This window comes from Ursus arctos, unplaced genomic scaffold (genome assembly GCF_023065955.2).
Source record: "Ursus arctos isolate Adak ecotype North America unplaced genomic scaffold, UrsArc2.0 scaffold_24, whole genome shotgun sequence".
Classification (NCBI taxonomy): Eukaryota; Metazoa; Chordata; class Mammalia; order Carnivora; family Ursidae; genus Ursus; species Ursus arctos.
In genome coordinates, this window is record NW_026622919.1 from 33,639,991 (window position 1) to 33,662,768 (window position 22,778).

General features: G+C 39.8%; 1 protein-coding gene across 21 annotated transcripts in view; it reads right to left on the reverse strand.

Moving 5' to 3' along the window:
• Nucleotides 1-22,778, reverse strand: part of BCAS3 (BCAS3 microtubule associated cell migration factor) — a 578,553-nt gene that overhangs the window by 194,092 nt on the left and 361,683 nt on the right. The window contains exon 23 of one of the 21 annotated variants that reach the window (XR_008961213.1): nt 1-22,778. This exon is cut by the window's right edge and continues 40,008 nt beyond it. The exons of 19 other annotated variants lie outside the window; for them this stretch is intronic. The gene's annotated coding sequence lies outside the window, so the exon portion shown is untranslated. One more of the 21 variants, XM_026517502.4, reaches the window with a different exon arrangement.

The following is a 22,778-nucleotide window of genomic DNA, read 5'->3' on the forward strand; positions in this document are numbered from 1 at the left end:
TGTTTAATGTTCTGCTCTTCTGCAAAAACAAGGAGAGCAAGTCTTCCACAGATAGCACTCCTGCTGTAATTCCTACACTGTTTGATGTGGAGCCCAGAAAGGCAAGGGGGATAGTAATGGGAGGCTACGTGGAAAAGCACTTAGAAATCAATGAGTATGCAAGAAGGAGAAAAATAGATTTTAGACATGGATTTTTCAAATATATTATTGAATGTATCTCTGGGGTCCCAAGGGAGACCCAAAATAAAATTCCCGATTCTACTTAGATAAATTAGATCTACTCGTTGTGCATCTTTTGATATCCAAATCAATCAGTGATAGTCCCTCAAAATGCAGGGGGGTGGGGAGCAAAGGAAACAGAGGAAAGCGAAGATAAAAATACTCATGCCTTCACAGCCACAGACAAGGAGTCCGAAGCAAAAAGAAAGTTCAATGATTTGATCACCCACAGCACCCAGAGATTAACGATACTTCTGTTTTTTTTTTTTTTTTAATGAATACCTATTTCAGAATTCAATGCTAAATTCACAGGAAAGTGAACCTCAGTTGTTTCATGTTGAAGAGGTGTTTTGTTTTGTTTTTTAAAGTGGTTTCAAAAGGGAAAAATATGGCAAATATTCAGTTTGGTCAATTAGCTAAATAACTCGGGGAAGAGCCCATCACCAGGCTGTGCTGTATGCAGCAGCTTCAGGGAATTCTATCCATAGTCGGGTTTCTTTGGTGTGTGTGAATCTTCTTTAGGAGAGATTTATGCTGCAAAGCAGGGAAGAAATGATTCTTGTCATATGCCAATCAGCATTCTGAGGAATGGCGTTCACGGGTTGCTCATCAACTGTAAAAGGACATGGTTCCATATGAAGAAAAGATCTTGGAAATTTCTTACCAAATGATGAGCCTGGACATAAAAATGGAAGGGGAGGCAGGAGCTGGAGGGGTGAAAGGAGGAGGGGGAGGCAGGGAGAGAAGCCCATCCAAACCTGGGTCTGAATGGGATTTGGGAGAGAAGCAAACCTCCAAAACCCCAAGGTGCGTTTCAGGTGAGGAGACTCCCAGAGAACCCAAACCTGCACAAACACAGCCTTCCGTTTCTCTGTCTCATTGAGGCAGACTGGATACTGCTCTGAGTTTCCTTCCAGAGCAACAGGATAAAAGCAAGCTGCAGCTTTCTACTGAAATCACGGGGTGAAGAAGGAAAGGAAAGGTGACAGATCCTGGTTTTAGACCTAAAGTCATTTTACCAGGCTAACCTCCAAACCCTGGAAAAAGGGCTTTAAAATGGAAACACTGACCCAAACCTTAACTAGAGAATTAGGTTTAGGAACGACTGAGAGTTTACTCTCTCTCTCTCTTTTTTTTTAATGTGTCCGGCTGACTGTCTCTCCGTCTCCCTGCTTTTGGTTGTGGTGCATACCAAGTAAATTATTTGCTGATAGGTGAATCTCAGCAAATGCGTTTCTTCCTTTGAATGCCTGGTGCGCTTGTTGGGAAAAGTCATTTAAGTCACTTAAAACAATCCCATGAAAAGTAAAACTCAATTCTGAAATAAGAGTATAACTTAGAGCTTAAAAATAAATTAAATAAAGGAAACATTAAAAGATAAATGGAGCAGGATGGTCTGTGGCTGAGGTAATCTGAGTGGAAAGGGAAGAAGGAGGGTTACGTTAATAAATGATTAAAAGGCCTTAACAAGGGCCTATCAGGTTGACCAGGAAAGCATTCTTCTCCTCGGCTCCTCCTCGAGACCACCTTTTTTACATTTGTTCTCAATGCTGATCAATATGGTTTTCATTTGCTGATTTCCATAATGCCATATGCGATCTGCCAGCCTGACATAATGAAGCTGGAAAGAGGTGAAGTCATTTGAACATTCTCGCTTATATGACTGTCGCCGGTTCACCAAATGCCTGGTATTTGAAAGCCAATATTTTTCTTTTGCTTATTGACAAGTACCAGAGGAGTTTGCCCCTAGACACATGTAAAAACTCAGCATTGGGTGGCAAATTTAAATTAAGATTCAAGTTAGGTACTATACTTTTTCTGTATTTTTTTTTTTTTGCCACCGTGCTTAAACTGTAACTTAAGCTTGATTACACAGAGAAAGACAAGATTTGAGTGTGAATTATCCATTTTTGAGCACAAATGCTCCTTTCTGCTGATAAAGCAAGAAATCACAAAGAATAAAGCACAAATATTTTCTGATGCCACCAAAGGCTCAGGACATATTTATGTCTTCCTGTAAAGAAGTCAATTTGGTTGTCCCACTACTATTTGTCTCCGATAACTTCCACCAAAATTCATATCAAACTATGTTGACTAACTTTTTACTCTGTCAAAGTTACTTGAATCCATGCTCGAGGATGTTGAAACATTTTTATCATGTAGAAGTTTCTTACACTTTTTTTTTCATTGTATGGTAAGATGAGCTTGTTGAGGTCATCTCACATAAGAACCACATGCAAACCTTCCATGAAGCCTGAAATGTGCCATTAAAAATTCTGTTTAGTTTATTGGTCACATTTCCATACTAAAAGACCATTTCAAGTAAAAGTGCAGGCAGGAACACATTTCTGAAATGACTTCTTTCATCTTTTGCAACTCACACCGAAAAAAAAAAAAAGTTGCATTCAATCAAAGGAATACTTCAAATTTACCTTTAAAAATGAGATTATATTTAGTGCCAGTACACCTTCATTCACAATAAATTTTATTCCTTTTTGCTACACTGAACACATTAAGTAATAAATATTCCTGTGATTAACCAAAGTCATGTTTTAGTTCTCAAGAATGTGAAAAGTCTGTGGTGGGCAGTTCTGTCCCGGAACTATGAAAACAAAATTGCAGAATTTCGCCAAAAAATTTCCCTGAGTTTTCCCCAAAAGGTGAATGTGTCATGACTGAGTCAGAGCCCAAAGTTTTAAAAATAGTTGTATCTCCAAATATTGTATCTGTTCCAACTCTTAGTTCACAGTCTCTGCTCGGTGCATTACGAGTCCTTCCTCCCTTCCTCCCTCTCACCCATCCTTCCTTCCTTCCCTCTTTTCTTCCTTCCTCTCCCCTTTTTACACATGCTCACCCTGCAAAGGGCATGGCTGGCTCAAAACAAAATTGAAGCAGAGCAGTGTGACAAATATCTAAAGGAAAGGTTCTTAAAGAGAACCAAGTGGTCCTAGGGAAATGAACAAACACCACGCTTCCCTACTCAGTCCTTGCTTCCCATCTCTAAAAGAATGAAGTGTTGTCTGTTTATTCTCTTTTCTCATAATTCCATCATTGATGAGAAAAGGACACTAAAAGGATGAGCCCTTTAAACTGGCCAGTTTCAGAACATGGATTGTTTGAATTTGTTGGTGGTGGGGGTGGGTGGTTGTTAAGTCCTTTGGAAAAGAGTAGCAAATTCTACTCCTAAATGGGAAGACAGAAGTTCGAACATAGCTGTTTACTAAAGAATCTCATAAATGCTGTCGAGTTCTGATGTAAAAGTTGATAATGAGGTAAACAGTGAAGTTTAGCAAAAAACAAGAACGCAGAAAACCAATAGGAGGATTCTAAAGGCATACAGTGGTGGAGAGAATGCATTTCAGGGACCTTTCTCTGGGGCTCTGAAATTTTTGGATTAAGGTAAAAGCAAAGGATAAAAACCGTGCAGTCTGTCTAAAAGTACCAAGCTATTTTCTCTCATGAATTCCAAATTAAGTAAATAGGAGAGGTCACATTACTTTAAGGGTTTGGTGAAGTCAGATCTTTTAAGCAGAGTCATCGCTTTCCCTCTGATATTCATAGTGAAAACAAAGCAAGCAGACAGAGGGAAAAGGTAATCATGCCTACATTATGAGTAAAGAAAGGCAGGAGTGATGTTCTCAAAGTCTAGTGACCAGGGGCAGACTACCCTACAAGAGCCATAGGAACTAACATTTTGCTTTACTTGAACCGTAATTACCACACTGAGAGACAGGTCAGATTAACACTCTCCTACATCATCACATTATGGTAACAATAGGTTAGTCAGAATACTTGAAGAGACTCTCATAAAAGATGTAATCACAATCAGTATAGACTTCTAAAGCGAGGTAACCAGGGGGGGAGGGAAGGCAAAGGCCACTCATATTTGCAGAAGCAACAGGAAGAGAAAGAGGGTTCCATGTACAATTGACAGGAGAGAAAACCATCCAGGTTCTTTTGAGCTCTAGTGAGCCCGGATGGATGAGGAAATCTACGAGTTAGAATAGGATGATAGAAGAACATTAAAAAAAAAAAAAAAAAAAGGAAAGGAAATCTCTCCTGCAATATCCATACAGCACAAATAACAACAGTTTGGTAATAAGGGGTTCCCTTGCAGAGGAAAAAAAAAAAACCCTGGGAGGCTGTCCGTAGACCCCTTGCTTCACCTGGGGCAGGGCAATCATACCTTTCACTGCTTTGTAGAGGGAGGTGTACTCAAACAAGAGGGCACCTTTCTTTCCAAAACGAAAATGACCAGGAACCTGCAGTATTGGTACAGTTGTGGTCCTTTATGATTTTAAACATACCCTCAAGATCTCATACGCTTCATAACAAAATGAAACGTGAAGCTTGGAACTGGATGTCTGGGGGCACCTGGGTTGGTTCAGTCGGGTAAGCATCACTCTTGGCTTTGGCTCAGGTCGTGATCTCAGGTTTCTGGGCTCAGCACGGAGTATGCTTGGGATCCTCTCCCTCTGCTCCTCCCCCCTGCTCACATTCACTCTCTCTCTAAAATAAATAAATAAATAAAAATAAATCTTAAAAAAAAAAAAAAAAGAACTGGAAGTCTGGTCCTTCCTGTAATCTCCTCCCAGTTCAAAATGCTTGCATCTCTTGCTAGCCACCATTCTCTGAGATCTGCTGTAAGGCTCAACACATTCAAACCTCAGCATCATCTTCTTGGTTGAGTTTGCCTTTTTTTGGGCCAATCGACCTGGTCTACCCACCATCACCACTCTGCTTTGTCATGACACCGCTTTCCGTGGGCAGAGGATCCTTGCCCTTCCTGTGCTGTGTTGTGTCCACTTTGTGGGGTGGGTGCCGGCCACACTTCTTACGGAAAGGCAGGCAGGCTTAGGACCATTCACCATGTTCCGGGGGTGCGAGCAGTGCACCAGCTACGGGCTGTTGTCACCACCACTGCCGCATCTGTTGCACGTGCACGGGTGTCTAGAATTGAGCAGTCATTCAAAATGTGGATGCTGAACGATGGGGAGCTTTCAGAGCAATGAGAGGAGCTGCAGAAGTCCTTTTTTTTTTTTTTTTTTTTTTAAGTAGCAGCAGTGAAATTAAAGAAGCAGAAGAAACAGGAGGAAGTAAGTTGTAGGCAGTGGTCCTTGTGGTCACCACAGCCTTCAGTGACAAGCTGGAAGTGGAGGTGAAACCCAGTGGTCTGGATGTGGCTACACAGAATTCTATGGCTCGAGGGCCTTATCATCAGTAGAGATTTACTCCCCTTCACCTGGGCTCCCAGGGAACTCCGAACTACGAAAGAAGGCTTGAACAAGGGTGGGAAACCAAGATCTTGAGTAACTGAAGGATTTATAGTCAAGTTTAGCGAGTGAGAAATGAAATGATGAAGTAAGTACCTTATTAGTAATGCTCAGGTCAGGACCAGGTCAGGGTGGGTTAAAGACAGAAGAGCCCTCTCGCAAGCTCCAGAAGGCGTCTCCGTGGTTTAAGACATTTTAAGCAAGGCCTCAGTTTCCTTAACTCTAAAATACCAGCGACCCAATCTAACTATTAGAAGTCCTGCAAAAGCTAAATCCAAATGTAATCAACTAGTGTAAATTATGAGATGAGAAACAAATCTGTTGAAGGCAGATAAAAGAGAAGGCTGCCGATTTCTGGAACGACTGTAAACGCTCGGCCAGTAGCAGAATGTCTCCTTCTAGGGCAGGTAGGGCTCTATCACACATCGGATCTGACTGTTGCCACTTTCCAGTCCATGTGGGTGGTGGTTATTATTTTTAATGTATTCCTACTTCAATAAGTCATAAATAAGCTTACCTATTCAAATGACCACAATAAATGATGAGAAATAGCACAGTGACCCAAAAGCAGCAAAGACCCAGAAGGCAACACTTAAAACATAAACTGCCAACAGCAACCGGATCAGGTTTCATAAATCAGAGCAGCAATGGCCCTAAAGAGTGGGAATGAGAGCTCCAGTAATTGCAGCCTTCTGTCTGGGAGCATACTGTAAAAATAGCCACAGTAAGCACTCCTCCTGACCAATCAATAGACTCCTATTAACCTCCTGGCCAATTACAGGATGATTGGCTAAGCAAACAAAGAATTATTGGCTGTTTAGTTGGGACTTTATTCAGGCCTCTCTCTTCCCCTGTTTCTCATTCTTTTCCTCCTCTGCTCCCCACCCCCTTTCCTGTTAGGAAAAAACATCTGCAAACACCTGATACTCATCTACTTCTCTGCAGTTGTACAGTCTTGTTAAATTGTTACCACCTTTTCCACAAGCAGTTTTGGCAATTAACCCCATGGCCAGGGACTTCAAAGAAAACAACTGTTGAGTTTAACCTCTCTGAGCTACCATAGATTCTTTTATGATTTTTCCTGAAACACTTTCATCCAGGGAGGAAAAAATGCAGACTGATAAAATTAATGTTTATTTTAATATTTGGTTAATTTATTAAGAAGATAAACGCCTCAGACGTTGGCCGTAACGTGGCGCACTCGCTTCTCCAAGTCTCCAGCAAGTGAGGTTTCATTTCAATTTACATTCCCAACACATGTGTGCTTCTCTGCTCTTCCACAAATCCTACATTTGCTGGAATCCAAGGATTTGATACATTTGACCCTCTCTTGCCCCTGTTCACAAATCTCTCATATGTTTCTCAAAACTGTTTAAAAGTTCAGAATGAAAAATGCATGTAAAATTAATGCTAAGAACCAAAGTTGCCATTAAAAATCTATTTTCATTTTATATTTTTACCCTCGTAGATACACTTTTTACATTAAAAGCAAGGCTAATCCCCAACTCTCATGAGAATAAACTACTAGCAATAAAGATCAAAATATATGACTGAACAAGCAATACAATTCTTCTTGAGTAATCTTGTGGCCTAAGTGTTTCAGTGCAATTTATGCTATGTAACCAGCTTTTTACAGCTGTATATAATAATAATAATGGGCCTGATCTTACCAGCTGAAAGCAGGTTTGTGGAGGTGTGTTAACTCCTTCAGGCCACGAAGTTCATTTAAAATTTTAACAAAAGTGCTTAAATATTTAGTAGATCCTGAGAACTAACGATTTCTCCTCTCTCTCTCTGGCAAGGTCAGACCTTGTAAAATTGCCACTAATACTTTTGCCACTCTTTGTGAAACTTGACGGATTCTACAGACGACTTAGCGTATTTGTGTAGCTTTTCTAGAAGTACCATAAGCTTGAAATAATAACTAATAAATCCACAGAGCAACAGAGCTTTTGTTTGATATTTACAATCGTCAACACCTTCATGTTATCATTAATTCCTCCCAAAGACATAAGTAACTGTTCTCTGTAAGAGGACGCTCTGGTACAGCACTACCTGATGTGACAATTTTGATAAGGGCCTGGCTTTAACCAAAGCGCACGTTTCCGCCAAAAAACTATCACCAGCACCACTCCGGTGAATCTATGGAAGACAGGAAGGAGCAGAGTACTTTTGGACACAGACCCCAGGTAGAATTCCACTTTTGCTACTTACCAGCTATGTTGAAGGTGGGTGAGTACAAATCATTCTCCCTAATTTGCAGGGATGTTGTGAGAATAAAATGGGGTTGAGTATATACCATGTAAAAGTCACAAACTTTTCCTTGGCCCTTACTGTTTTTAAAATCAGGAAATATCCATAAAAATGTGAATTTCCTGTCTCTCTTGACTAAATGGAAGGTCTGGCAACACCAAGCCCACATTTCTGCAGTGGCGACATGGGCTGCAAGAGCAGGAACAGCCTGAAACACAAGTTATTTGCCATCGCCCCTACCACTTAAACTCAGCCATTGTAGAATCTGAGGTTTTGAACTCTCCATGTCTTAAACCCTCTGTCTGAAGCAGAGTTTGGAACAATGTCAGACACAAAATGTCTGGTATTTAATAAATATTCAATGAAAGGTAGGTATTATAAGAAGAACTACCACACTAAGACTAAAGGAGGTTTCACAGATACCAAGCAAACATTTTACGCGGCAAATAATATATCAAGCTCTGGAAATAAAAGACAAAAAAACCTCCCATGTGTTTACATATACGTATATGTGTTGTTTTCCAAACCTTCCAAATAACATCTCTACTGGTCAAAAATTCCTATAGCGCTTCCTTTTTCTAATTCTTCTTCTGAAATTTAGCAGAGTACTACCTTGTATTGGTATTTGCGTCCCCGACCAACTTGTAAGCTCCTTCCGTGTGTACTCCCAAAGCATTGTTGAGAACGTAAAAACACCTCTAATTCAGACAATTAGAGAAACGGCCAGTCTCAAACAAGGCAACGGGGGAGTTATACGTAAGAAGAATACTTGTCGAGCGGCAGAAGTCTGTTAGAGCTACTTTGATAGAAGAAACACCTGCAATTAGGAATGCTGTATCCAATTAGCTGCATAAATAGAAGCGTTTGAAATGCTTTCATTTTCTTCAGTAAGTCAATGGTCTCCTCTGAAATATGGTTTAAAATACCATTTGCATAACAAATTTTACTCACAGGTAGTGCAAATATCGGCTACAACTGAGCACAGTCACACATTCTGAATCAGTGGGATCCAAATTAGGCACTTGATTTTGTTATCAGCCATAATCCCATCCTTTTGCTGTAATTGTGAGGGTCACAAGGAAAGAAACCTTGAAGAACAACGTCAGTGGAAGAGCAAAGCCTAGAATTCAAACCTGCGTTTCTAGCTCAGGATTCTGTCGTGGTTTTGTTTGTTTGTTTGTTTGTTTCTTATGGTGGGGGGGCAAAGGGAGAGAGAGAGAGAATCCAAAGCAGGCTCTACGCCCAGCACAGAGCCCTATGTGGGGCTCCATCTCAAAACCCTGAGATCATGACCTGAGCCGAAATCAAGAGTCAGACACCCAACCGACTGAGCCACCGAGGTGCCCTCAGGATTCTGTCATTTTTACCTTAATTATAGTTTTATTTTCAAAGCCATGAAAACAACCTACCAATTTGATAAGGTCCCTTTAGACATCTGAGGAGGGAGTGGGTAGAAATACTCCCTAGAGGTCAGTCATTTTAAAGAATCTGTGTTCGAAAGCAATTTTGAGACGGACCCAAACTGGTACACAAGCACTTAAGTGACCTTGTCCTACGGAACAGTAATGTGCCAGCTGCCTGCCTGGGGTAGACTGGACACGGAGGGATGAGTCCTCTAGGAGTAAGCGGCTGCAAGGGAAGGGACAAAAATACGTCTCTACCAAGAGGAAGATAAAAGGCAAGGCTCAAAGTCCTGGAGTATCTTCCAAGCAGCCAGGGACAGTTTGGTGTTTTTTTGCAAACAAGTGGCCTGGACTGAAATTTGTGAGAGAAGGGAAAAATGAAATATGTCATGTACATGAGGTTCAAATCAAACCTAAAACTTCCTCTGTCCACTCTTGTTAAGAGGACTTTCATATTAAACAGAACTCTCCAGAGAGGAAAGCGATTTCTGGTCATTCTCATTGCAGTATTTGGCTTTTTTTTTTTTTTTTTTTAATTTCTTCTTCTTTTTTTTTTTAATATATTCTTTGTCAACTTAAGTAAAAGGGGGAGGGATATTTGTGCTGAACATTTAAGCACCATTTTAAAAAGAAACATTAAATGACACAAGGGTCTGGTGCTATGCTGTACAGTTCAACGAACTCCCGCACAGATCAGCAAGATGGTTGGAAATGCCTCTTCTCCGTCTGTTTTTCATCTCCAAAGTCTGTGTACTCAGTAGAGTGTGAAGAGAGCCTCTCTTCTCTTCAGAACATTCTCCCAATGGCCCTGCCCCATCCCCCACTCCCTCTCCACAGCCCCTGCAGCAGAGAACAGGAACTAGAGCAAATGCTTTTGTGAATTAAGAGATCTTGTGAGCGTAAATTTGGTCAGGCTGCTCCTTTCTGCAGGCCAGCCCCTGCTGCTGCCCCAGGATGTGAACTGTCAGTTTGCATAGCTGGTGATGAGTTGCAGAACCATCAGCAAAGGTGAAGACGGCAGAAACAAGAAAGATTCAAGACTGGTGGAAATCATTTCACAAGGAAAATTTCAGCCATCAGTGGGAGGAAGCTTTGAAAAATGCTGCCATTTCCGAGTCAGAATGAAGGAAAAATTAAATTACTGCCGGTGAGGCGAGCCAAAGTTGCATCTCCCTCCAGGGAGAGTTTTGATAATGGTAAACATTTGACAGCTGGCCTGGAGTTGTTATCTTGTTCTAACAGTTGTTATGGTCTAAATGAATATTTCTGATAAGGAGACAGAAAGAAAAATTTAAACACTTTTATATTTTTATGTTTTAAACCCTGTGGTGGTGAGCCAAACAGGTTTAGAGCAATTTGCCACTCAGGGCCTACTCAAAATCCTGTAATGATACTGGGTCTGGAAATCTTACTGGTATCATAATTTCAGTTAATCTGCATGAAGTAATTCTTTGATGTAAATCAACTTACTAAGAAATTATCTTAAACCTCTAGCTTCCTCAGCGACTCAAAAACAATTCCAACCATTGATGTGGAGAAGTCAAGAAAATAAAGGGTTAATTAAGGCAAACTTCAACGCTCAAGAACTTAAAGCTCCAGAAAGGGCAGAGAAATGCTGTGTTGTTAAAGAGTTCGGGTTTGTTGGGGGTTTTTTTTGTTTTGTTTTTTGTTTTTTAGCTATGGAGGGTCAACGTTAGAAAATTCTTCTTTCCCGGATCCTGTGATTTTTGTGAAAAATATTGGGCCAAACATTTCAGAAAGGTAACAGATAAAGTAGCCAACATTTTAACCTTAAAAAGGACGGCTTTCTGGATGCCTCCTGAGGGTTTCACATCACTAAGATGTAGAGTGCATGGAGAGAGATCTCACTGTAAAACACTCGCTCGATTCCTAAATATAGCACAAGAAAACAAGTCTGAGTTATTGTCTGAAATGTTCCAGGTCTTCACAGGCATCGGATCTATTATGGTATCTAGACACACACGTAAGAAGGCTCGGAAGAGGAGGGAGTCAGTTGCCTTATATGGAGTTGCTGATGGTTGTGTCTTCTGAGAAAATAACTGAAGTCCTAAGAATACTAGAAGCCCCTCAATCTGCTTAAAAAAAGAATAACTTCCCTCCTATTTGACTGCCTCTGACATTCTACTAAATGGGAGTTTACCGGTGGCCAAAAAATAAGGACAAGGGCAAATGAGCAAAGAGAAGAAAGGAAGCAGGAAACAGCCCCCTTCTGGAATGAACAGAACTTAGAACTTATTTTTAGAAAATTTTTAGAAAATTTGAGCTTTGCTTGTCTAAAATATAATTGACATGATGTTACGGGCATTTGGTATTTACCAGTCAGAAACAAACTCAACGGGTCTTTATCCTCAAGTGGTAGTAAGGCACGCAGGCCGTGGGAATCAGCCCCCTAATTGGCAGGCATCCTATCTTTCTGTGACTTGCATACTTCAGAATACGTTTGCAATCATTATACCTGACCAAAGGAAAACTTAACCCAAGCTCTTTGCCGACTTTTCTTTAAAAAGCAAAATCAGAAAATCTACCTTTATTCCTATAGTTGTGGGAAGTAAGAGTTTCATTATTTTTTTTCCCCAGGGACCCTGCCCCGCTTTAATATGAAAGTATATAAATCGATATTAAACTATGGTATTTTGAGAATGTTTCAAAGTAAGGTCAAACTGGTGTTAAAAACCCTACTAGTGAAGGCTAAAATAACAGTCTGGCGGAACAGTCTTAAGTGCAGCTGACTCCAATTAGTAAGTACATCCTAGCGATTTTTTTACTAACAAGAACAATGCAAGCAAGTCTTTGAGTTCAAAAATAATGTCAAAGAGAAGGTACTCATAAGAGAAATTAGAGAAATTATCCCAAGACTGCAGCCATGTAGGCGGCTGACAGTTCACTTCACCTTCAGCACTGGCCACGTTGAGCTCTTTCTTTGACAAATAATCAGAAAAAGAGCTGAAGGACATTCTAAGAGGGAACAAACGCTAGGGGAAAAAAATGCTTCTTTTGACTAAAACATCCAAGAGAGTTTTGGATAAGAAAACATATACATAATCTAACCACTACAAACTCATGAAAACAGTGCTTTCAAATAAAATTTTAAAAACATTTTATTATGGAGAATTTTGAACATACACCAAAATAGACAAAAAAATATAATAAAACCCAAGCATCCATGGCACAAGCCAACAACCATCTAACCATGGCCAATCCTGCCCCATCCCCATCCACATCCACTTCCCACCTCCTGTATTATTTTGAAGCAAATCACAGACGTCATCAAATCAAACACAATACATGAAAAAGCAGAGGTCCTCCAAATACGTGATTCCACAGACCGCCTCTTTCTGCCTTCACCTCCACCCACAAATCAATTTTTTCTGAAGATGACTACCTCTCCCACAACACACACCCATACAGGATGTTGTTACTAGTACTATTAGTACTGTTTGAATCTAATTAAATAGAGAGCACTTCTCAGATACACAGGGCTTTTGTTTTACATGAGGTCTGATGACTTCCGTGTACCCTTCCATTCTTGAAATTCTATGACTCCTCTCCGGAAGCATCATTTTGGACCAGCGTTCCTCTATTACCAAAACTGGGGTCACATCATCTGGCACCGAGGAAGGCACAGTGGTTAAGGAAGTACAGTGGTTAAGACAGTGGCTTTGGTCATTCAGATCTGGTTTTAAAGCTGGCTCTGCCAATTACTAACTTTGTGTCCTTGGCCAAGTTACCTAACCTCTCTGAGTCTCTGTCTCCTAACGGCTAAAACTGGAATAATTACTACCTCACAGAATTGTCATGAAGAGTAAATGAAATAATACATACAGAGTGCTTATTAGCCAAGAACCTTAATAATAAATGAGAGCTCATTTTTAAAAATTAAGCAACAGATTCTTAACATGTGATACATAAAATACTAAGGGGCATGTATATGGTGAAAAGGAGGAAGGAAAGGAGAAAATGAGAGTAAAAAGACTCCATTTTTATAAACTACACTCTCAACTAACTTCTTTTAAGAACTTGAGTATCTCAGTATAATTGTTTAATGGGATTAAAGATTATAATTGTTTAATGGGATTAGATTAAGCTCACAATGCAAAACATAGGTGACTCAACCTGTCCATAAATATTGATTCTTAAAAAATCAAATGTCCCATATACCAACGTGAAGGGCTTTGGTTAAAGAAGTAATACTGATATACTGATATGAAGGCTCAGGGTCGAGGGGGGTGAATACTCACTACCTTACCTAAATGAACCAGCCCCGACCATCTGTGCAGGTGAGCAGAGTAACACAGAGAAGTGGCAGTGCTGATAAGGAGAAGTAGCAGCGGCAGCCCAGCCATGTGGCTCTCACGTGGCTTCACGCCTGCACCACTTCAGTATCACACTTTTGAAAAAAATCACTCAAATGAACAAAGGGCACATGGAGACATGCTTTTTGCTTACTTAACATTTGTCAGGACACCTTGCAGATTAGGACAAAATGTATCTTAAATCTCACACTATCAAACCACGGCATTACCATCTGTAATGTGCCCAATGTCATGCAGTCATTTCATAAGGAAAAGAACTGGCACAAAAGTTGTATGTAAGATGTATTTATTAATTAGAAGTCACAAACTAGCGTTTCACTGACTTTGTAATGAAAGTGTTCTTCTCTCTCTCTTTTGCATTCCAAAGTTTAATAAAGGTACGCTAAGATGGCCACATGCCAGAGCACTATTTCTCCAGCGGGGAGGGGAAAGATTGGCAACTTTTAAGTGGTTTTACAAATTAAGCCTCAGTTGGTGTGATTACCCGATAAATGTTTGATTGTGATAACCACTTAATGGTTTTCTTTAGTCCTTCCCATATCTATTCAATCCTGCTTTTCGAATAAGCTTTCTAAACTCATCATTTAACTCACTTCCTAGTCCCCTCTTCCAACTCTTCCAGCAGCACGTTCCTCCACGGTCTGGTCCTCACCTCCCTAGATAGCTGGGTCTCCCACAATTCCCTTCATAGCCTTTCCTATAAATGCAAGCAGCTTCCGGTTTGTCCTCACGTGAGTGCAGTACATGTATGCCTCGGCGCCTTTGTCTCTTGCCAATAGGAGCCCCCTTTCTCATTCTTTACCTATCAAAATTCTACCGATTCCTCAAATTCTAGCTCAATGGCATTTTTCCCTCTAAACTTTCTCTGACTGACCCCAGTTAGAACTAGTCTTTGCCTCCTATGCACTCTAAGAGGACTTGGCCTGCCTTCCACAGTCACTAGAATGTTATCCTTACCACCCGAATGCTGAGTTCCTGGGAGTCAGGAAGCATGCTTCTTTTATTTTTTTGTACCCCCCTAGACCATGGGGCGTGGCAACTTTTAATCGCACTGAACTGTGCTGCATATTTGAGATCTAGGAAACCATCAATAATACCATTTACATCTTTTCTGATAAGCAGTCCACACAAGGAATTCTTTGAGGAAACTTCTTAATTGGCTCACCAACTCCTGGACATTATGGTTTCTGCTACAGACAAAGCCCCCACTGAGCCCATCTGTTATATGCACAGAATCCAAACAGAGCAGCCAATTCTCTCTTGACAGAGTAAGAAACTGAAGAAGGAAGACACATGTGTAAGAGGAAACACCAAAACCACAAATATGGAAACAGTATTTGTGAAAGTCTTTTGGCCAGATCACAGACATCTTTAACCGTATCACACTTCCTTAAAAGGAGCAAGTCAGGAAAAGGGAAAGGGAAAAAATATCTTTAAGCTTATTTTTAAGTCTTCCAACTTTTTAGATTAGACCATCTGTAATTCTAAGGAGAATAATTAATAATCTTTAAGAAAGCACCTATTGCTTCTCTGCCTTTTGGCTAAGATCAAGTGAAAAATGCGTCTATACTTCAAAACTTCAATCACTAGCAATTCATACAAGCTAAGTGCTGAAATAAAATAAATATAAATAAAAAATTAACAATAATCTTGAAAATGCAAGCATAATAAAACTCATCTCTGTCTCCATTATAATTAAGTTGTTTTTTTCCTAGATCCAATAGATTTAATAAACAAACACAGGCAAAGGTATAAAATGGGTTTAAATATAACTTGCCAAAAATTACAGATTAATTAAGATGGCCTTTGAAATCACTATTTTTCTCCTTTTTAAGAATATATTGCTCATGAAAATATGTCAACGTAATATCATTTTTATTCTCATCACCGTAAGTAAAGTATTCTGGACATGAAAAGAATATTCTAGAACATTGCATCTTCTGAAATACTCAGCAATATACTCAAAGAAGAAAAAATCTGTTAGTTTCCTACTGAATTTCTAAATGTAGCTATCACTTGGACCAAGAGCCAAAAAACAAATACTCTAGTAAAAAATTCTAGAATTTCAACAAAGCAAAAGTCTCTTACTGAAACAATAATTTTTTTTTTTAAAGATTTTATTTATTTATTTGACAGAGACAGCCAGCAAGAGAGGGAACACAAGCAGGGGGAGTGGGAGAGGAAGAAGCAGGCTCCCAGCAGAGCAGGGAGTCCGATGCGGGGCTTGATCCCAGGACCCTGGGATCATGCCCTGGGCCGAAGACAGCCGCCTAATGACTGAGCCACCCAGGCGCCCCGCAACAATAATTCTTAAGCACCTAAAACAATGAAACACATCGCGCTATTCGTCTTATTCCTCAATATCTCAACATTGCTCCTTAATGGATAATTTATCACCACAACAATCAAGTCAACAGAAAAATACAAAACTTCTTACTAGAGGATGTTCATAAATGTTGAATTAGCACTACAATGGGAGTTTACCCCCTACAGAGTAATTTTGTCCTCTACGAGTCACATACCTGACATACAACAGTAACCTTTTAAATTGTGCTGTGAAAATACATATCCTATACTCTTCCATATGTATTCAACACTGGTAATTTATTCAGTCTGAAACTGGGGTCTCTGACCCCAAAGATATTTGCTGGGGTTAAGCTTAGGTTTGTGGTTTTATCAAAGCTAAGACTTCCAAAGCTATCCTGTCCAATATGATAGCCACTAGACACATACGGCTATTTAAATTTCAATTAATTAACATTAAATTAAAAATTCAGTTCTTCAGTTGTATCAGTCACATTTCCAGTGCTCAGCAGCTACATGTGGCTATCATACTGGAGAGCACAGAGATCTAAATGGCAATATCTATCACTGCAGAAAGTTCTACTGTACAGTACCCTTCTAAAGATTACCAGTCTGACAGGTTATATTTGCTTTAATGCCATTGCTCCAAGGCAAAGTGAAGGATGGAATCCATAATGCCACCTATTTTCTTTTCTTTTCTTTTTTTTTTTTCTGGGGATGGAAATTAGGTCTTTATGATGTTTTAGAACAGATTCCCCACCATCTCAGGATTTAAAGACATGGAAGAAAAATCCACGTCCTCTTGGTGTACTCAAAGAAAACAAACCAAAACAAGTACAAAAAAAAAAAAAACCAAAAAACAAAACACCCCACCACAGAGCATGTGTGCTGTCTTACCGATAAGAAATTCACTATCTTGAACAAAAATAACGCTCCCATTATTTAGACACCGTTCATATCTACTATCTACACACACGTCTTTGGTAGGTGCACGCATTTTCACTTGACCCAAGAAGTTAGCTTCTCGTGGCTAACTGGCTTGTAGAACCCAGATATGAACACAGGTTGTGGGGTTTTTTTTGTTTGTTTGTTTTTCTTTTTTAAGATTTTATTTATTTATTTGTCAGAGAGACAGAGAGCACAAGCAGGGGGAACAGCAGGCAGAGGGAGAAGCAGGCTCCCCGCTGAGCAAGGAGCTTGATGCAGGACACGATCCTAGGACCCCAGGATCATGACCCGAGCTGAAGGCAGATGCTTAACCAACTGAGCCACCCAGGTGTCCGTGAATACAGGTTTTAAAACCATACAAGAGCTGAGTCCTCTATTCCTTCATACATATTCATTAGTTACATGACTTTTGAGTAAGTTACAGAATCTTTTTGTGCCTGCATTTCCCAAAAAAGTTAACAAGCAAAACTCAGGTCAACTTCCCAGTCTTGAAGTCAGTACTAAATAAGATAATGTAGATTTGGCATCAACTAGTACTGTATATGACATTATCAGTTGCACTAGCAACTCTTCTAGAAGACAAATAAAAATCAGCATAATAATGCCATTAGTCATAACTAATAGTAAACCAAATCTTTGTATTAAAAAACACCTTTACTGAGAGATAATTAACACACCATACAAATCATCCATTTGAAGTGTACGGTACGTAATTGAACATTTATTCAGTATCCATTATGGGCTGGTGACTGTGCAAATTTCTAGGACAGTGGTTCTTCAATGGGGACAATTATGACCACTGGGAGACATCTGGCAATGTTTGGAGACATTTTTGATCACCACGATGGGGCAGGGGATGGGAGATGCTAGGTAGGGTTGCAGAGAAGAGGAGCTTAAACCAAAGGAATGGAAGAATGTGCTAGCGGTACTCATGATGGAAAGGAATGATGTCATGCAGAGGGAATAGCACGGAGAAATACTTAGATATGCAGAAAGCAGGTCAGGTTCTAAGAGGTTCTGGTAATTCAGAATGGTTAGTACAGAACGGTTAGACCTTAGGCTGCTTATCAGAGAGAAAGAGTACTAGAAGCTGAAGCAGGAGAGGTATGCAGAAGCCAGATCATAAAGGTTTTGTACACCATGCTTGGAAAGAGTTTGGATTTGATCTTATAATCAGTGGTTGGCAAACATTCTGTAATGAGCCAGACAGGAAGTATCTTTCGGCCATATGGTCTCTGTTACAACTACTCAACTCTGCTATCACGGTGGAAAAGCAGCCCTAGACAATACACAAATGATTGAATATGGCTGTGTTCCATTAAAAGATTATTTATAGCCACTAAAATTTGAATTTCATATAATTTTCAGGTTTAATAAAACATTCTTCTTCTTTTGATTTTTTTCTACCATTTAGGAATGTGAAAACAATTCTTAGCTCATGGGCTGTCATAAACAGGTGGTAGCAGTTGTTTGCCAAGCCCGGCCACGGCGAATACATAGGACTCCAAGGTGACAAGTTAGCTGATCAGATAAAAAAGAAGCAGGGCATTTCTCTTCAGCTCTCTAGAAGTACTGACCATCCTCTAGACATTTCCTGCTCAGGAACAAATGGACGTGGGCCTCAATTTTGTCAATAGCTTGTTTATAATAGTTACAATGAGATGGTATGCTACCTAAAGGAATAAATAGCTCATTTCAGGCTACTGTGGTGAAATGACATTTACCTAATGCAGATACAATTTTTTTCATAATTAGTGGGCACTTGACACTGATGTAATCTGATTACTGCAGAAAAGTCATCCTTAAACTAGCTCCCTAGCACTAACAGAGTATGTCCTTGAATTAAGACAATTAGGGCTAAGTGACAAAAAGCACCAACTATTAAGAAACAGCTCTGTATTTATAATCATTTGTTACAATGAAGATAATACCAAATACCTGACAGTGTCACTATGAGAAATATGAAATAGGGTGCATGACATGTAGCTTAGGTGTTCTCACTATCTCATATGGTCCTGATGTTATCCCAAGTCAGAGTCTGGAGACTTGAACCTACCAGAAACTTCGTACCTTTAACTTGGACCTGTTTTCAAGAGAGAAGTCTAATAAATGAATTCAAGTTGTGAAGAAAATCTATCACATTTAATAAATTTTAAAAATATTTTATTAAAAGAATTACCGTATAATCCAGGAATTGCACTACTGGGTATTTAACGCCCAAAACCAAAAGCGCTAATTTGAAAAGATATATGCACGCCTATGTTCACTGCAACATTATTTACAACAGCCAAGATATGGAAGCCACCCAAGCATCCATCAAAAGATGAATGGATAAAGAAGATGTGGTGAATATATATACTAAAGAATATTACTCACCCATAAAAAAGAATGACATCTTGCCATTTGCAAAACATGGATGGATCTAGAGGGTAGAGGGTATAAGGCTAAGTGAAATAAGTCAGAGAAAGATAAATACCATATGATTTCACTCATATGTGGAATTTATGAAACAAGACAAACAAAGGAAAAAAGAGACAAACCAAGAAACAGACTCTTAAATATAGATACCTGGTGGCTGCTGGAGGGGAGGTGGGAGGGATGGGTGAAACAGATGAAGGGGATTCAGAGTACTCGTATTATGATGAGCACTGAGTAATGTATAGAATTTCTGAATCACTATATTGTAGACCTGAAACTAACAGAACACTGTATGTTAACCATACTGGAATGTATAGAATTATTAATTAATTAAAAATATTTTATTAAAAAAACTGTGTCAGAGAAAACTATAGACCACTAACCTGGAGAAACATTTCCTTAAAAAACCTTTTGCTTCATGATTCCGATTTTGTATTACTTTTAGGAGCCACAGTGGTCTACTATGATAACTAAAGCCATTTGGAATCTAAGCAACTGTCTTTTACATTTTTGATATGGCTGACTCTTTATGAATATTTATGATCTTTCTTAGGGACACTAAACCTATGTCAAAAAGATTGTTTTGAGGATTAATTGAGCTGTTTGTAAATTTAATTACATGGGGCCTGGTACACAGTATTTGCTGAATCGATGCTAGGTGTCATTAATTTGAAATGGTATTACAAACACTACTTCGGTTCCCCTCAAATGCTTTACCATGACAGAGTTCTCCCAACTTTATAATACTTTCCTAGAATTGTAGAACCAAAAGAATCTAGACATTGTACAGTTCAACTCTCATGTTATCTAAATGCACTGACTGACCAAAGTCACACAGCGAGGTAGGGGAGCTTGGTATAAAAGGTGAGGGCTCTGGAGTCAGACAGGCTGGTTTTGAGTCCTTGACTCAACCAGTCCATCAGCTGAGTTAATTCTGGCAAAACCTCAACTTCCTTATTTATAAAATAGGGATTAAATAAGATAATGCTCACAAAGTACTGAGCACAGTGCCTTACATCTCTTTTTAAAAATCAATAAATGTTCGCTATTATTATTGATCTTCCTATTGTGTAATTATATTTCCTCTGTTCATCTTTTGAAGAAATGTGTGTCAACTGCTGTGATACTGAACTTGACTGCCATCTAACCCTACCGGCTGACCGTACTGAACTGAAGCAGACTATTTAAAATATGTATTTTCTAAATCAGGCAAACTCTACCTCCTTTCCCTTTTCTGTATGTGATTCCTTCCTTAGGATGTCTCTCAATTTCAAATTACTTTCTAGTCTTCTAATGCTTCGGTCTCTCCCAACTCTGCTCCATGGATCCTGGGAATACATATGTGAAAATTATGTGCTAAATATGTCTGTGAAATACTTTGTTAAAGATCATACAACAAGGAACAAAAGATGGTGTTTTGGAGATTCTGGGCAGTTGTGGGCCAATGAACGTCAGAGAAAGCATCCTTCCAATTCTCTTGCTTCAAAAGGCTAAGGAAATAACCTATTTCCTTTTCCCTCTTTTCTATCTGATTTCTCTGATGTGTTCCCAGATACTCAAAGAAAGATTCAGATATCCATGAAATCTTAATATGCCTGTTTGAAGCCAGGAAAAATAAAGAACAGTATGCCAGTATTTAAGATCAGGAAGAGTCCATCAGTACTTGGGGGGAATTTGGTGCTTGGAAATTACTAAAAGAACCTTTCTTCCCCAGTCAACAGGGAAGTAACGTCAAATGGCTCTAATTTGCATGGAATTCTACTACCCTGGAGCATGCTCCTGAAGTAATCCGCGATCTTGGCCATTAGTCCAGCAGCCTAAATCTTCATCTGTTGCCAGATGAGCTGCCGCAGTTTTTGGCCTTTCCTACAGCCCTTGTACTTGACATCATTTAGCCTAGACTCAGACCTTGACCTCGCCTTGATAGTGGGGGAAGAGTTCAGAGGGACCGAACCTCAATAGAAACAACCTAAGTGTGAAAGGTTTTACCCAAGTCTTCTCGCAGCGAGTGCTCTTTAATCTTCAATGTTGATCTTTAATCTCATATGTTCATCAGAATGGAATAACCTCGAATACTCCCTTATATCTGAGAAACGTTAAGCTCATAATTATTTGCCATTGTTGTTTGTTTTCTTGTTTTTGTTTTGCCTTAGGACAGAAGTAAAAAATGCCAGAGAGGCCACACGGGTAACTTTAAAGACTCTTTTCTTACACTAATGATAGTTTTAATCAGCTTTGGTCATCTGATAGGATTAGATTTAAATTTTCGTTTAGCCTTGGATATTTGACAAGGTTCTCTAAGGACACTGAGACTCTCTCCGCCAAAAGGAATCCACTTGATTCAATGAGAAACCACTACTTGCCTCTGGAAATCAACCCTTTCCGTAGGTCAAGGCCATCAGGGGTGGGTGTCATTTTCTGAACTTTGCTTGGGTTCTTTGATATTTTCCTGTTAATGCATGGAGATCTTCTAAGGAGCTTCTTAATCACAGGGGCAGGAGGCAGACTCTGTCTTCTATTTCTCACTCTTCCCTCTCTCCACCTTGAACGCGGCATCCTCCTCAGCACTGAACGAAGTGCACAGCGCACTAACCGGGTGCATGCAAAGTGCTTTGCGCCTGCTCACCGCAATACCTCGGAGCTTCCAAGGTACTTATCTTTGTGTGTTCCAAATAGGATAGTGTGACCATTCAGTGTAGTTCAGGGGCTCATTGCGTAAGCCTGTCACAAACAATCTACATCCTTAGCATTAACTCCAATGTTAGGGATTCTTCTGAAAGAAACAGGATCTCAGTTAGGTCTGACCAGGGCAGTGAATTACGTAGCTCACAGGGCCACAGATGGTGGGACTACGGATTCGGTCACACCCAAAGACCCAGATCAAGTAATGATACTTACTTGCCATGTTCCCACCTACACTCCAGTAATTCTGGAATGGTGTCTTAGGTTATGGACATAACGCTAGATTCGAAACTTTTGACCTAGTTTTGATTAAAATTACCAAGTGGATGAGAATTTGTTTTTTCCGCTGGCATTCTGTCTTGTAAAAACAAGAAGACGGGAAGGTGATTATAGGCACCTACCTAACATCAAATTTAGTAAAAATCACTGGGAAAAAACCGGAAGTGTGATTTAATGATCTGAGAAATTAGGCAAAAGTGTCAAGTCTGAAGAATTTAAAAATGGTTATAGGTCAAAGCATTAAAAACTTCTTCGGGGATCGAGTGGCTATAAGGGGAACCTGGTGAGGAATCTGCCAGGGGTTAATTGCAACCCTGCATGAAAAGCAGTTAACAAGTGAGAATTAGAACACCCAGGAGGAAAAGAAAAATGTTTCCAGTGCCATGAGAAATAAACAACAAAGGAGAAATATTTCCTTTGGCTACCACTGCCTCCTTTTCAAAAGCTCAGAGGAGCTACGGGGAATGCCAAGGACTGGTTTTCTCTCAACTCCCTCTGAAACATTTGTCTTCATTACCACTCTTTTTAATCAGGGCTCCTTCATGAGTGTTTCTGCTCAGCCCCTTAGGGGCAGCTCTGGTCTGCGATAAATCAGAATCCACACCGCAAGTCACTAATCAGCACTCCCAGGGAAAGAAAAACAGAGACGTGCAGACCACGACGCT